We start from the raw sequence: 14831 nt of genomic DNA on the forward strand, positions 1-14831 counted from the left end.
AACTTGTTTTGTTCACACAAGATGTTCGCTTATTTATTTATAAACATATCTTCAGCGTATTCCAGCGTGGGACCCCCCAACTATGCATACGCACGCATACCAAACCAAAAGGGGACTATCGGTTTAGTCCTGCCAATAGGGGACTTCTGTTTCTAGTTTGTTGAAAAAGTAAAAACCCATAATAAAATGTACTTTAAAGCTCTATTACCATAATGTAACTGAAAATTCGACTTTTAATCATTTTTAAAGAAATTGCCAAGAGGGGACCTAGATCTCTGAATGACCTTTACCTTACAAAGAGGGGACCTTTACATATTGCAATACAACTGACTCTATCCATTGTTGACCTAAAGAGGATTTACTTACTACAATGAATTACTTTAACTATTTTCATAAATTTATGATTTAACTGGGTGATGTTGTTTAATTAATTCTTTTCAATACAAATATTACCCAAAAAAGTGAAACAATGGCCATCATGGATTACTTCTGACCAAGGAACGAGGACTCACTGGAAGCGTAGAACCATCTGGCAGCGCTATCAGGATCCGGCTTCTATTTAACCGCTGTTCCTGATGAATTGATGAGCTCCAGCTGGCCACTCCTGTCCGACACGCCCTGCAGGAGAGAGGGTGGGAGACAACACACACTCACAGCACAGCTTCGTGGACGTGACACCCACTTAGTCTACTGTTGACAGGGGTCTGCTGTTGGCTGGTGAAGAAGAACACAGGTCTCTTCAGCTATGATGATTATAATAATAAAGTAGGGATGGACAGACAGACAGACACATAAATATGTGTGTATATTTTTTTAATTCCAGCCCATGTCAAAGGCATTCCAAGAAAAAAAAGATCCCCACTTGGTCTGTATAGAGGTCCACTGTTGGCTGGTGAAGAATGACACAGGTCCCCTCTTGGATAGGATGGAGCGACATGCACACTCCAGGATGGGGGGATAAAGAAGAAATTAACTGAATTATTTTTAAAACAAAAAAATATGTAAGCTGAATCAAAACAACTTAAGGTGAACTATTTCAGTTGATATAAACTACAGATCCCAACATTTGTCAGAAATGTTTCCTCATCATGAAAATGTTAAATGGTATATGAACTGACATTCCAATAGTGAAGGGACCTGCAGCACAAAGTGGTCAGAATAAAGAGTAAAAAAAGTTATTTACAGAGCACATTTTTTAAAGACAAATTTACAACAGCCCATGTCAAACCTATTACAGAAAAAAAAGATCCCCACTTGGTCTGTATAGAACGACACAAGTCCCCTCTTGGATAGGATGGAGCGACATAAACACTCCAGATAAAGAAGAAAATTACCTTTTATCAAATATCTTTACTTCTGAAGTTCTTAATGAAGTAGGGATGGACAAACAGACAGAAATAAATTACTAAATGTGTATATTTTTTTTAGTTCCAGAACATGTAAAAGGCATTACAGGAAAAATTAAGGTCCCCACTTTGTCTGTACAGAACGACAAAGGTCCACTGTTGGCTGGTGAAGAACGACACAGGTCCCGTCTTAGACAGGATGGAGCGACATACACCCGCCAGGATGGGGGGATAAAGAAGAAATTACCAAAACTGATCATTTTAAGGCAATTTAAAACTGGCTGAAATATATCAGAAAAAAATACGCTTATTTAAAATATCTGATGTAGTTTACCAACACATTTAAATCTTGTTCTGACAAGTACTGTCAGAACAAGATTTAAAAAACATTTAAAAAACCATAAAATTGTTTTTGTTTTTCCTTCCGACAAATTATCCATTTGTATATCGGCTATGTAACAATATAGGATTGGGTTTTTTTTTTCCCAAAAGAGAAAAGATATAAAGCAAAAAAGAAGAAGCTTTTACAGCAGTAACTTTAAAAAAGACTTCTGTTTGTGGATGAGGAATGAACACTAGAAAGTATGTGTTCATACTTTTTAGTGTAAGCTTACATAATCTACCGTCAGGCAAAGATTTCATAGGACATGTTTGGTCTCAAACTTGATCTACTATGTTGAAATTGTCAAAAAATTACTTTGATACATTGTCTTTGGGAATGTCCAGTTATTAGACCCTTTTTGTTAGCTGTAAGCACTTTGAGTAACTAATTGGAAAGAACACCACCACTTTGTCAGAAACTGGATTTATTTATATACAAATCAAACTCATAACCCTCAGGCACTTTGGAACTTGATAAACCAATGAGGCTCCAGAAAAAACTAAAAAGATTCCCTTAGAAGTGGTTCAGGAGGATGGCTCCTTATGTCTTAATAATAACAAAGTTTTGCACAAGTGGCAAACTGACTTTGAAAATATATTTTCTGGTAGTTGTGTCTCTCCTGAATGGGATTAATCTCATTTAGAAAGGACAGTAGCTACTGAGAATCAAATTGAAGTTTCATGCCAATGAGTTCCTCAAATCTTCAATTAAACTCTCACATTTCAGAAAATGAACTTCATAAAGCTATTGATAAGTTAAAATGTGGGAAGGTTATGGGTTACAGTAATCTGTCAAATGAAGTCTGAATGAAAGATTGAATAAAATGTGAAATGAACCAGGCTGTTCAAGCTTTTTTCCCACATACTGTGAACAGGATTTTTGCCCATCTAAATGTCCATCCATCCATTTTCTTGCACCCTTTTTCCCTCAGTGGGGTTGGGGGGGTTGCTGGTGCCCATCTCCAGCTAACGTTTCAGGCGAGAGGCGGGGTACACCCTGGACAGGTTGCCAGTCTGTCGCAGGGCAACACAGAGACACACAGGACACACAACCATGCACACACACACTCACACCTAGGGGCAATTTGGAGAGGCCAATTAACCTGACAGTCATGTTTTTGGACTGTGGGAGGAAACTGGAGTACCTGGAGAAAGCCCATGCATGGAGAACATGAAAGCTCCATGCAGAAAGACCCCAGGCTGGGAATTGAACCCAGAACCTTCTTGCTGCAAGGCAGCAGCTCTACCAACTGCGCCACTGTGCAGCCCCCCCATCTAAATGTCAAAAACTATTATTAAACCACTCCCCAAGTCTCAAACTGGGGAGTTTGAGACTTGGGGAGTCTCAAACTCAATGTTCAGTAAACATTGAAATCTGTTTAGTTGAAATGTTTATAGCTGAAACATTTCAACTATTGCTGAAATGTTTCAGTAAACATTTCAGCAATAGTTTACTGAAATGAATAAACTGAAGTTATTCCTTTCAGAAAACAGAGTAGTGCATTGATAACATTTACATTTTGTTTTGGGTCTACAGATTTGTCTATTTCAAAAACATAAATATTTGGGATTTATTGTGGATGACTATTTGACATTGGAAGAAGGACATTGGAAGAAGGAATAAAAGTCCAATCGGACAAGCTTACAGAAAACTGCAAAACTGCAGAAACACTGCCTTCTTTTAAATCTAGACTAAAATCCCAGCTGGTTAGAGTTGCTTTTGAAATGTAATCAATTAAGAATTTAACAATGGCACTTGAATTAATATAATGACTTATTATGTAAAGCATTTTGAAATGCCTTGTTCCTGAAATGTGCTGAAATAAGATTGATTGATTGATATAAGGTGTATACTGAGTTGTATAGGTCTTGTGTTTGCCCAGTATTGGATTACGGTGTCGGAGTTACTGTCAACAACCTCCCAGTGAAAAAGTTCAGTGTAGAGCCCTGCGATATTTCCTATATGTGCATAGAAATACTCCTAAAATGGCATTATATGGACATATGGGTTGACCACGTGAAGTTAGATATCTGCAATATCTAACCATTTTGCAGATATGGTTAGATTGTGGAATACGTTCATTAATGTCCCAGATCATAGATTAACAAAACACATTTTCCTTTGGGATTTCACAAATAGGTATACTTGGACCAGACATATGGAGAAGATATTTGAGACTTTCGGTACATATAGGAATAAGATAAGATGTAATACTGAATAGCTTAAATGGTTTTATTTGGAAGTTTAGTGGGTAGTTGATATTTTACATAAACAAAAATCAGCAGGGGTGAAAATAGTTTTAAATTCTTGGGGGTACTATGACATTTTTTTTTTCTGCAGAAGTCAGAAAAAACGAATGTATGCTAAACGTCTCTGGACATCCTGAAGGTAAACACCGACTGACAAGAAGACGGACACACCTGAAAACACATTGAATTATATTATGAATAAATTCTGACACTTTTAAGTTATTTGCAACACCCTGACTAACATTAGTGGATGTATATTCGGCACTATTACAAGTTTTATAGTAGTTTAATACAAAAATCCTCTTTGGCCGTCTGAGCCACCTGCTTTCCTCCCGCTGCAAGGCGGAGATCAGCTTCTCCTCCACACAATCGCAGCTTTCCTCCCACCGCGCATTTTCTTGAAGTCTCAGAAAAATCACAATCAGGCTATAAAAATTAGCTCAAAAGAAGCTTCTTCTTCTTTTGTATCAGAAAAACAACTCGAGTTAGGTCGCATAGAAGCGCAGCAAATGGCGCCTAAAGGTGGGGCGCAGTGGCGCAAAAAGTGGGTATGCAGCGTATGCAAGCATAGGGGCGCAGCACCAGAGGGGGCGCCAAAAACTCCGTCTGGAGGGGGCGACACGCCGATGATGTTTTCGCTTCCACCTGAATAATGTGTAGTTTCGCCACTGGTGGGGCGCTATACCCCCCCACCGCCAGGCAGCACCGTGCTACAGATCCGTGCTACAGGCTCCGGCTCGGAGCCGGGCTGCTGAAGTAGAGCCGGTGGAAAAGGGACATTAAATTTTATTCACAAATAATTCTATTTTGTTTGATAGGCTAAAGGAAAAGCCTCTCAGACTCTGAGCTCGACAGCACCAAACTATATTTTTATATAGACAATTTAATGTCACATAATTATTGTGGTAGAAGCCATTTGTTTGTTAAATACTTAATGAAACATATTTACTGTGTTTGATATTTGTTGTAAATGACTTATACTCACAAAGAACGAGGGATTTAGTCCAAGTTTGTCGTTCAGAAATTACAGCGGCTGTGTTGTGATGCGCCACAGCAAAGGTAAACAAAGGCAAAACAACCTGTATGGAACCAGTACAAAATAATCAACCCATATTTTATTTTGGCGGGTCCAAGTGACGGCACACTTTAAGTTCCGGGTCACAGGTCAACTCGGATCTCCTCCATTGATGTTGCTGCTGTCTCTGTGGCTAGCTGCTCGTCTTGGCGTCTTCCAAACGTATGGAAGAACACGACTGGATCGAGACTCATTAACACAGCCGAACGATTTAATTGGGTGTTTTCTGTCTACCGCTCGACGGTGAGTCCTTTGTTTTACGTACTTTGTGTTCTTTATAAAATACAAATGCGGTGGCGACACGCCCACTCAAATTATGAAATAATGATTGAAAAATTACTTTTTTGATTAAAAGGTCGTTCTCTTTTTGTTAATTTTGTGGCCGAATAGATTATATATTGTCAAAATATTAAATAGGCCCTTTGATTTTTGTAAATTCGTATTTTTAGGATAGTTTGTTGCTTTTCATTGATTTTGTTGACGGCCTATAGAAATCTGGGCTTGGTTAATTTTTTGAGTTGCGCAACAAAAGAAAAAAGAAACAATTGTTTGAAAGAATATGGAAGGCGATTAAGTTTAATTGACTCTGTCAATTTGCACACATCAGAAATCTTTTATTGCGATTTTGGGCCCTGCCCACGACTCATGTGAGAATCACAAGCAAAACTTTGAGTCACAAACAAAACCTTATAATATTAAGAAAAGATTTCTGACATGCACAAATAAGTTTGTTTTGCAAAAAAAAAAAAATTCACTTCATGACACAAATGTGTGATTTAAATGTTTTAAAAAGTTTTTTAAGCAAAACTCGGTAGGCTTTTTTTTCTCATTGTGACATACATTAACAATTAAATATTTGCTTTTGTTTTTTTGTTGTTGTTTCTTTTCTGCAGTTCCACGTTAAAGTTTGATGCAGCTCTGCTTTCCTGAATGGACCATCTTCATCTCCACTGCAGCAAACAGGCAGCTGTTTTATAGATTACAGTCCACTAAAAGGTTGCATTGTGCCCTTGTTTATATTTTTAATAGGGTAATTATGTAAAGACAAAAAAATGTCTGGTGGTCCAGCTCTGCTTTTCATATCTTGCTAAATTGCAGGTTTGAATATTGCAATACTTTCCTATAACAAAATAGACCTGCAGAAAGAAATTACTCATAAAATATCTTGCATAGGCATAGTTGTGTGCTCTATGTAGAGATTCTCCTTAGCTTTGATTGTATATCTCACAATTTTGTAATTTATCATTGTTTATTAAACTTTGAAAGCTGAGAGCCTTTGTTAATATTCTGTCCTAAAAAATGGTTGGATGTGCCCCCTTTTTTTTTTTTTTGGAGCACTTGCCCCTATAGTAGCCTCTGCACGGCCCTGCTGTTCTGTAATCTGGAACGTTCGCTACGTTGAGCTCCAGTTAGCCGTCTTATCTCACTGCGCGAGAGGCAACTGCGTCATGCGTCACGGACGAAAGGTCAAAGGTAACAAGGTGACCGGAGGGCTTATTATGTTGTACAAAAAACAAAAAAAATAATAATAATAATTTTAGTACATGTTACTATGTGTCAGAAGAGGGCTTAGAAAATAATACCAAAAAAATAATAAAAAATTTGACCAAAAGGGCCCCAGCCCCCCTCTGCACATGCCTGCTGGGGTTCTTTTGTAGAAGCAGTAGAAATTCAAATGGAAGTACAAAAATGTGCAAAATGTGACTTTTGAATAACACGTACCCTTTAAGATATTGGAACTCCAATGAAGAACAGCGAGAGTCATTTTGCACAGATGAAGGAAATGTTTGAGACGTTAACTTTGCCAGGGCAATTACTTCTGCAAAGTACAGTTGACTCATCAGGAAGGTAAGAGCTTCCTCATGAGTTATTCTCATCAGGAAGATGAGAAAGTAGTGTTATTCTAACACTGAAAGCACATCATATTCCACTACATTTAGGTTGTCTGTTGAGAGTTGTTTAATCACAAAAACAGAATGATTCTGTTAGATTATTGTTACTTTAAAAAACTGGTTCACTAAGTTCTATCTGGTGAAATTTATGACTTTGTACTTACATTGCCTTAGGAAATATCATGCGAGTAGGGTGGCATTGAACACCTTTGGTATTAATTTAGATAGCACAGGTGGAATCCAAGGTAATGGTAAAGTAGAAGACAAAGACTGACATGATTTATGGTTAAGGTTTCCTGATAAAACAATGAACGTGACATGCACAGCCATGTTTGTGTAGCAGGTTGTGAGCGGCACAAGTCAAACAGGAAGAGCAGCAATGTAGAATCTGATGGCACGTTTACTTTTAACAGCATATGCACATTGGAATAAAATCAGTTTGGGAATAGTTATTCCAAAATACTGGACTTTTAAAAACACTCAACGTTATGAAGCAGATCTTTGTAGCTTGAGCTGTATTAGGAATGCACTTCTGCTTTAGGCTCCTCTTCTGCAAGCAGTTCTTGAATCTTGGTGATTTTCAAGTCTTGATCAAATTGTTTAAAACTTGTAAATCACTAATGATTTATTGCCTCTTGTTAATTAATTCCCAGACTCTTCTCTACTTTTGCTAGCTAGTCTACCGCAAAGATAACGTTCACAATATGTAATTGCATAACAGCTTTTGTAACTGTGTTTTTTTTTATATATTAGCGTAAAAGTTGTATTAAGACTGTATGAAAAACAATTCAAATCATCATTTCCCTCTGTCATTAAATGAGGATCAAATGTAGGCAGAAGAGGAGCAGAAATAAAAGCATTAAGCAAACAAAAAGCGGTTTACAAAAACAAAGTTCAAGGCTGAAAATCCAGAGATGTGCACTGAAGATAATGTTAAATAAGTTTAAAAGGAAACAAGGAGTAGTATCAAGCAGTGTAGAGCAGAATGAACAGATGAACCAGGAAAGGAACAGCTGTGGAAAAGAACAGACAGACAGATTGGGAGAAGATGAATAATTAGTAAAGGAAACATAAGAATTAATTATAATTGCAACACTAAATATGGCAAGACTTTTTAAACAATAATCCATAAAGTTCAGAAGTGATTTGAGAAGCCCAGATTAGCCAAAGCATAAACACCTGTAGATGGTGACAATCTGCAATGAGCTCTGAAGGAATAATTGCTACGTAGCCTAGCACCAGTCACAGAACAAAAGAACTACAGATTCTGCTAATGCGTAACTCCATTCCTGAGAAGAAACTCAATCACTCACTTTTCCGCTTCTATGAGCTTCTTCCCTTACCTGAGCTAATATTATAGCTTTTAACCCTCTATTATTCCTGTGCAAAAATAGAAGCAAATGACTCGCCAAATATGTAATTGTATACGAAAGTAACCATAGTATAAAAACAAACGTTAGGCCAGTTTTGTTCCAAGGAATAATAACTGGGGCTTTCCTCCTCTCCATTATTTCATTCTCTTGTTAGTTGTGTTTATTAATTTTTGATCCATTTACTCGTATTTATTTGCCAGATTTATCAAAAACATTGGAGATATGCACAAAGATTGTTTGCATTCTTTACTATTAGCAACTTTCAAACAAGGTCGCTGAGCAGCTGAATAGGGAAAAGTCATGAACTTCCTCCATCACATTACAACATCCAAGTAAGAACAAACAGTTCTTTGCCTAAACAGCTTCTGATTTAATCAATGGCCACGAATGCACTTTATTCAGGTAAGCAGATGCAATAACATGTCCATTTCCAAAGTGCTGATACAGAATAGTCTTTGCTCTTATACATATCCAGCACCATCAGACATATGTTGGCAGCTTTTGACCAGTTGATTGGCCTGCCCTAATGCAGGCAATCTTCAGAATCACCAGTCTTTGAGTCAATGACCTGTTCAAATGAACGCACGAAGGCCTGGAAATGAAGCGGATCAAAAGGTTGAATTTCTCTTTTGGGTAACAAATAGAGACTTTGTTGACAAACCAACATGAAAGTTAATTCATTTTGTTTCTCCATGATGGATAACATATTTTCATTGGTTGCTGATTGAGCAGCTTGCTGCAGAGGCATATGTGATGCTGTTCTGCTTACAGGATGAGGAAGCCCCAGAAAAGAGGTGCAGATGTTTTCTTTGTCACATTTTGTTGCACTGTTTTTATTTGAAGCTCTGCATTGTCATTAACTGCACTTCTCTTTGTCTGTGGAACAAAAGTATTTGCATTAAGACTTTCAACAGCATTTCCTTTTGTTTTAAATTATGATTCCATTCCATTAGATTTCCGGGTTCAGAACCAAACTGCGTTTAAAAGAGCAATACGCAGCACTAGGCCTGTCGCGATAAACGATAAATCATTTAATCAAACGATAAATTAAACCTATCGACCTTATTTTAATTATCGTCTTTATCGTCTCTTCCGGCCTTTTTTCTTTCTGTTGACACTGAATGAAAAAAGGCTCAGCTCCGGTGCTCTTCACTTACCCTCCCTTCCTCATTTCCTTAGTCTAATGTCCAGCGCACACGACACGAGTTGTCCGCCCATTTTTAACCCCTGAGAGACCACACCTTAGCAAACAGAAATCCTAGGCATAACGGTTCGATCGGGTTCGTCGTGCCGTGTGGTGTCCAGCCACATGGGCACAAAATAATGGCTACAAGTCCAGTTAACTAATTTTAAAATCAGGCATTAATCAATGCTTTACTAGAATCTACCTGTGATGCATGGTTAGAGTCAGCAAAGTCCTGACTGAATGAAAATCATTATAACCTATTTATGTCACGTTAACGAAGAACAGCTGAAAACCTACCGGGTTTATCAACTGCGGTTGCAATTTATCTCCAACTCATCCCCTTGTCATTTCTATATTCTTTGCACGAAATGTTGAATAAACATTATTGTTGTTTCCACATATCGTCTCCGATGTCCGCTGGATTTCGGGTCGCGCTGTTTCAGCTGTTTGGGATTCCCCTCCGTAATTTCCCTCAGAAAGCGGAGGAGGATAATCCGGCTTTCTGATTGGCTACCTGTCACATTCAGCTTTAAACTTTAAGCTCCCCTGATTTAGATCTGAGCGGCCACGACGATCTACCGTAACACACCATACAGTACAGGATGATCGGTTAGATCGGCCAACGATCTAAGATTTTCGTAAAGGGAAAATAGGGGCAACATATCGTGTAGTGTGAACTACTGCATTAGGTAGTCGGATGTGCCCGTTTTCTCTATTTAAATCTAGTGATTACTGAAGGCCAATATAGTATACAGACTTCATAATCTGCACTCTTTTGGTTGAATGCAATATTTATTTCCACTTTGGCTTTATGTTGTTTAGTTTTTATTCAAGTACGTTTTTTGTTAATGGAGACTGAGAATCCATTTTATTTTTGTTTTTGGTTGTTTTGTTTATTTAGTTTATCAGTTTCAGTGTTACGTGTTCTTTTGAAAATAAAGTATCTATCAGGAAATCACATGTATTATTAGTAATTTCCATGAAATCAATGTCAAAAGGTCTTGAAACAATATTATCGTTTATCGCAATAATTTTTTAGACAATCATCCAGCAAAATTTGTTATGGTGACAGGCCTACGCAGCACCAAACATTCAGGTTGCATACCACTGTCGTCTTCTGTCAAGCGATCCTCTTTTGTTGGTGCAGTGGCGTTCCAGCTGTGCGAGAAACTTCATTGTCCATTTTTTGCTGACAAATATTAAAGGCTGTAAAACGAGGTCACTGAGCAGCTGAATAGGGGAATCATTGTTGACGCACCTCCTATAGTCAAAACATAAATCCAAGCTGCAGTTAAGATGGTTTTGGTTTCATCAGTATTGTCAATATCCAAGGCGGAACATCTGTGTCCAAAAGCAGCATAAAAACTGATTCTCAGGTTTAAACAGTGATCAAAGACAAAAAGTCATACAAGCTTAAAGTGGTCAGACCTCCCCATCACTCACTCACTAAAGTCACCAGTGATCTACAATCACTACTAACAACATGACACCACCACCACATTTACTTTTGTGTCATTCAGAAAGAAAATGAAACAAAGGCTTTTCCTTTAGCAGTTGTTGGGTCAGCGACCCAAATGACTCAAAAACTTTATTCAGTTTGGAGAGAGACTCACACTTGAATTGGTACAAGTGATCAAATTTCCCATTAGTATTTTATAAAGAGATTTTATCTGCAGTACAGTAAGCTGCCTAACAGAAGAACAGCAGTGGTTTGACTGTTTGACTCCTCTCTTTTCCCGGTGAGGTGGGATGTGTGTGGTGGACACAGGTCGCCAGTCGTCACTACACTGTAAAAAAAAAAAAACGGCCTCAATTTACGGTAAAAAACTGGCAGCTGTGGTTGCGGAAAAATTCTGGCAACCAAAACTGCCAGTTTTTTACCGTATTTTAGAAATACTGTAAAATTCTGGCAACCAAAACTGCCAGTTTTTTACCGTATTTTGCAAATGCAGTATTTTACCGTTTTTTAAGAATACGGTAAAATTCTGGCAACCAAAACTGCCAGTATTTTACTGTATTTTGGAAATGCAGTGTTTTACCGTATTTTTAAAAATACGGTAAAATTCTGGCAACCAAAACTACCAGTATTTTACCGTATTTTTAAAATGCAGTATTTTACCATTTTTTAAGAATACGGTAAAATTCTGGCAACCAAAACTGCCAGTATTTTACCGTATTTCCCAAATATGGTAAAACACTGTATTTCCTGAAATATGTTAAATAAAAAAATTAATATGTGGTTTTGCCATAGTAAATACGGTCATACTGCCTGAGGCATAGTATCTACATAAGTGAAAAACACGGCCAGACTGTATGATATATTGACATTTTATTATTAAAAAAACCCCCAAAAACCTTATGGTAAATTTCTGGTCACTGTTCTTACCAGAATTTTACCATAAAAATTATAGTACAACAAACAAGGAAGTGTAACTTGTCAGCATTTCTATACAGAAAGTTATAAAGAAATTCAAATTAAACAAAAATACAGATTACGAGTAATCCACTTACAGAAACAATTTCTATTTAAAAATTCAGTTAAAAATAGAACTGATTCTATTTTCTGTCCAGTTTCCTCACGGTATTACTGAGATCTGGAAAACAAAAACAAACAAAAAAACAGCATGTGTCCACATAAGAGATAACCTATTGTAGAAGAAAAACCAGTGATAAAAGGATTCTTGATCTGGGCTGACAGTCACAAGTCACTGAGTTCAGACTTTGCTCAGGATGGTTGTAGTCTTCCCAGTCACTGGTTGAAATTGAGACTCGCATATTGCCAATCGGGTTTTCCTCTCTGCTGGAAAACAAACAAAGCAAAAATTAGAAAGATGCACTACATGAACATCGTATAAATGCACCATTCGCTTAAATGTTTGTTTCACCTTTGTTGACTTGCATATGGAGACTGGTACTTCAACCAGGCAGTATGATCATTTCTGACTGAAAATTCAGTAGTTCTTAAACCTTTGTTTGTTGTCGACAGGTGTGATCCCCTCTGCAACCAGACAAAATACACAAACAAAAAACATAAATAAAAACAAATATAACCGTTTTAGGCAATTTATGAAATAGATACTCACCATTTATCTGAGTCTCATGAAGGCCAATAAGTTGTCTTCAACCATTTATGTAAGTTACAATTCCTGCAAGCTAGCAGAAACAAAGCTGTAAATGTGTACACTTTTCATACAGGCAAACAAATAGATACGCCTGAGACGATTTATGCTATGTTAGTTTTTCTCAGTTACTTTTGGTGCATTTCTCAAGTCATTGTACAACAGTAAGCACATTTCTCAAAACAATTCGTAGAAACAGCAAAAATAGCATTTGTTTGCTTGAAAAATCCTTAGTTCAGCTCTCAAAATTCTGTCAGTTAACATATCAGTGACTCAAAATAAGTTATAGATTCTCTATGTACAGATAAGACTTACAATAAGAATTTATTAGTCATGGGAAAAGTCTACAAAATTCACATTTACCCTTTTGCTGTAATTTATTGATGGACCATGCCATGGTGATTCAGAAAGAAAAAGACAGAAATGCAGAGAACAAAAAAAGTAGAAAAGGAACCACAGGACAATCTCATGGACCCTCGTCGGGTCAATCAGTGTTGCTTCCTAAGTGGACAGTTTGATTTCACAGAAGTTTGATTTACTTGGAGTTATATTGTGTTGTTTAAGTGTTCCCTTTATTTTTTTGAGCAGTATATAATCTCTGCAGTCGTTCCAACAGAAACATTAACGGAAGTGTTGCATCTGAGAAAATTAAATATTCCATATAGTACAAATATCTAGCTGCAGTGCATGTACATAAACACCATGGCTCAGAAATTACACATTTCTTTATCAGTTGGTTTAAGTTATCTAACTTCAGTTAAAACCATGATAGGAGCTCACCTGTGATGCAGAGATGTGTTTCCTTCTCCTTGTGAACGCGCAAAAATAGCAGAAGCTTGATTTCAAAGACAGTAGCCGCATCCTGACAAGGACCAGGCCTACTGGGCTCTCAGCACCCTGAGCTAGCACCTCCTAGTTAGCAGCCTTAGCTAGTGCACTGTGACTTTATTGTGTTGAGTTCAGGACACCACAGTTTCCTGAGCCACACTCAACTACAGGAACAGAGTTGAAAGAAACTTGCTGCTGATGCTGAATGATCAAGCAGTAATACAAACTAGATAATTATTTGTTTACATGACAAGTAACAGTCTCCATTTACTGTAAACCCTGCTATTTATCACAATAACAAAATAAAAAACTCTCTAGACTACTCTCTACTAATAGCACAATATTTAAAACCAAGTGTGGGATTTATGAAACTTGAATGAAGGGCGACTTCACAACTTTTATGATTTTGGGTAACACTAGAATTGTTCTTTATTGACGTTTCACAAATCAGATAAAGGTTTCACAAATCCCACACTTGGTTTTAAATATTCTGATATGAGTTGAGAATAATCTAGCCAAGACTTGAAGAGTCTAGATGTTGTCGTTTTTTAGCTAGAGTTAATTAAATACGCTGATGGTAGTGAAAAATTAGGTGGAATTGCCCTTTAGCCATTTCCCAAATTGGAAGAAGCAATTGGAAACCAACTTCAACTTCATCCAAGCAAGAGGGGCTAACATACAGTTCTCTTAATGTATAAGAAATCTATGGTCGGCATACAATTAATCTCAAACGCATCATTTAATCAAATATTCTCATAAATGATGGTGGCGTTGGCTGTAGGAGTTTGCTTTGCAATTGGTGGGTTGCCAGATCGATGCCTGGTCTACTGCTTAGATTTCAGTTTGGTGTATTAAAGGCATTATTAAAAAAGAAACCAAAATATCACACCAGCATTCTGTTCTTTGTAAAAATTACTTTTGCAGTCTTGTTTACGGTTTTACATTGTAGATATAAATATCAGTAAAAAATTTTAATTTTGGCTGATTAGTACTGTTAAGTTTAGGGTAATTAACTGCTGGCAATATTACAATATTTTTTTATGAACTTTACAATTACTTATATTTTTACAATATATTTCTGTATTTTCTACATTCATGACTGTCAAAATTGCTTAGGATATATGTTTATTGAGTTATGATAATTCCATGTATTTTCTACGGTAATATAATGCTTTGGAATATTACAGTCAGTTTCTGTTGGTATTTTACCTTTTTTTTTTTTTTACCATAGATTTATGGATTTTTTTTTGCAGTGTCGACTTACTGTAATTCCATGTATTTTCTACGGTAACAAGATTCTTTGGATAATACGGTCAGTAACTGTTGGTGTTTCACAATTTTCTACCGTAAATTTACTGACTTTTTTGCAGTGTCGACTTAC

The 14831-nt window shown here is 37.0% G+C and overlaps 2 long non-coding RNA genes across 3 annotated transcripts; one reads left to right on the top strand and one right to left on the bottom strand.

The window, feature by feature from the left end:
* The first annotated feature begins 1215 nt into the window (after positions 1 to 1215).
* Positions 1216 to 6322, top strand: LOC145553129 (uncharacterized). The gene is made up of 2 exons (XR_014089354.1): positions 1216 to 5295; positions 5946 to 6322. It is a non-coding gene; the product is annotated as an uncharacterized LOC145553129 (long non-coding RNA).
* A 5382-nt stretch (positions 6323 to 11704) lies between these two features.
* Positions 11705 to 14768, bottom strand: LOC103471628 (uncharacterized). Of its 2 annotated transcripts, none has more exons than XR_534690.3 (3): positions 12587 to 14768; positions 12389 to 12501; positions 11705 to 12303 (listed from the first exon to the last, which is right to left on the bottom strand). It is a non-coding gene; the product is annotated as an uncharacterized LOC103471628 (long non-coding RNA). The 2 variants fall into 2 exon arrangements; XR_534689.3 differs by having other exon boundaries at positions 11716 to 12300.
* Between the last annotated feature and the right edge of the window lie 63 nt (positions 14769 to 14831).

Source organism: Poecilia reticulata, chromosome 10 (genome assembly GCF_904066995.2).
Source record: "Poecilia reticulata chromosome 10, P_reticulata-male-v2, whole genome shotgun sequence".
Classification (NCBI taxonomy): domain Eukaryota; kingdom Metazoa; phylum Chordata; class Actinopteri; order Cyprinodontiformes; family Poeciliidae; genus Poecilia; species Poecilia reticulata.